The sequence below is a fragment of the Manis pentadactyla genome, chromosome 16 (assembly GCF_030020395.1).
Source record: "Manis pentadactyla isolate mManPen7 chromosome 16, mManPen7.hap1, whole genome shotgun sequence".
Classification (NCBI taxonomy): Eukaryota; Metazoa; Chordata; class Mammalia; order Pholidota; family Manidae; genus Manis; species Manis pentadactyla.
In genome coordinates this window covers 44,395,545-44,397,932 of record NC_080034.1, presented here as the reverse complement: position 1 = coordinate 44,397,932, position 2,388 = coordinate 44,395,545, and the positions used below count along the sequence as shown (strand labels likewise).

At 38.2% G+C, this 2,388-nt stretch overlaps 1 pseudogene; it reads right to left on the bottom strand.

Annotated features, from left to right (window-relative positions):
• Positions 1–767: 767 nt before the first annotated feature.
• LOC118924122 (putative olfactory receptor 2B8) lies at positions 768–1,673 on the bottom strand (annotated as a pseudogene).
• Positions 1,674–2,388: the final 715 nt, after the last annotated feature.

Sequence of the window (2,388 nt, the reverse complement as noted above, 5' to 3'; positions counted from 1 at the left end):
AAATAGTGGTGGCACATTCATCTTAGATTTTAGATTTTAGGTTTAGAGCCAAAGGGTTCAAAATAGACAGAAAGCTTTTCTGTGCTGACATGTAACAGAAATATTCAGTGTCATGGCTCATATCCCTTCGAGGCTTCCTCTGTGGGTTGGATAGATCAGAAATATCTCTGTGTACTTAATCCTAGATGCCTCTACTAAATGAACAAGAATGAACAATGCCCTAAAGAAAGCAGATTGTTAGATAATTGTGGGTTTTCCAGAGGGCCTTTATAATTTCATATGAACTACAGACAGAACACCTATTGTCTATAGTATTATTAAATGTGAGACCTAGGAAATAATAGGAAACATTCTAAGGTAAACCTAAATTTCTGCAGCTATGATCCAAGCTCTACATCCATGAAGTAGATTTACTGCTGTGAGGAGAAATAGATTTGTAATAACTATACCAGTCATTATTTAGTCCCTAGAGCAGAAATTCCAGAATTTATGAAAGTATGATACATATGTACAGACCTATAAGTAATTATTTATTTATTCATAAATGCTCTACAAAAATAGCTGAAATAGAGCTATAGCATTTTTGGAAAGAAGGATTAAAAGAAGGTAACTTCAAGATGTCATTGAAAGGAAATTTCACTCCGATGTTACTTATAAGTGAAAGGAGAACCCATAAATTAAATGTTGCAAAAAATTCCACAATAGCTGAGGATTGCATGAGTGTATATTTCACATTCTCCTTAACTAGGGTCTCTTCCCACCAATTCTCATAGAGCCCACTTAAATTCTTTGTTTCTCACAGTGTAGATCAAAGGATTCAGTGAGGGTGTTACTACAGTGTAGAAGAGGGTAAGGAATGTACTGTAATTCTGTGCATACTTGCCCTTGGGTTGAATATAGAAAGAAAATATAGTCCCGAGAAACAAAACCACAACAATTAGGTGTAACCTACAGGTCCTAAATGCTTTTCTCCTTCCTTGGGTGGATTTTATCCTCAGGACACTCCTAACAATGCAAACACAGGAGACCAGAATAAGCTCCAGAGGTGTAACCACATAGAAGACAATAGCTATGGAAAGCTCATTTTCCAGGAAGGTTGTGTTCACACAGGTAATTTTAATCAGGGCTGGCTATTCACACACAAAATCATCCACCCTATGGCGGCTTCAGAGAGGCAACTGGAAAACAAGGACGGTCTGAACTGTGGACCCCAGAAAGCCAGTAATCCAGGCCATGGCTGCAAGTTGCTGGAGAAGCTTTGGGTGCAAGATAACACCATAGTGGAGGGGTCGACAGATAGCACTGAAGTGATCATAGGCCATAGCAATCAGGAGAATACACTCTGTGGAGCCCAGCTCCAAAGCAACATACAGCTGGATCACACAGCCGATGTAGCTGATGGTCTTCTCAGGGCCCTTGAGATTCCAAAACATTTGTGGAACAATACTGGTAGTGAAACAGAGGTCCCGGAAGGAGAGATTAGAGAAGAAGAAATACATGGGGCTGTGGAGTTGGGGATTCAAGTATGAGACCAGTATGATAGCTGTGTTCCCCATCAGTGTCACAGGGTATATGAGGGAGATGACCAGAAGGAGAACCATCTCCAGCTGGGGCTGGTCAGAAAAGCCCAGCAAGATAAAACCTGCTGGAGTGCTAAAATTTGTCCCTTTCATTGCTTCTTCATGGTGAGTCACCTTTCCTGGTCATTCAGGTTTTATTCTGTGGAAGGAAATCAGATATCATAATCAGTTGAAAAGTAACAAGCTGAGTAAAGTACACATTGGACACTGGATTATATATAAAGAAACAACAGATACAGATAAAATCATGCAAAACAAAGATATAACAGGTAGGCTTGTTTTGTTAGAAAAAGGGACAAATACACAAAGTCTTGAAAGCACTAAATATATAGAGAGGAAAAAGATCAACATAGAATAGTAATTAGAGTCATATACCAAAACAGATTTGAGATACATACCAAATTTATTTAGATATACACCAGTCTGAAGGTGTAATACACAATCAATATATGTACTGTAAGAGAGCAAGAAAGTTGCAGTTAAGATGATTGTTACATAAACAGATATGTGATAGACAATAGATACAACAGATACATTGAAAGACATATCAGGTGAGCAACGCTGAGAGAGAAGGTATATAGGATTGAAGACACAGAGACAGATTAGTTAGAATTTCCAACAGGAACAATTAGGTATGTTTATCATTAATATACAGAAGGATGATTTCTGTGAATTCCCTATTTGAGTCATTCATCTACTATCCTTATAAATACTGCTCTCCAGGAAGATTCAGTTCAGAGTCCCAAATAACCAAGCTCTTTACCCTGGTGCCACCTACATTCCACATACTTAATATGTTTTTCTTGCA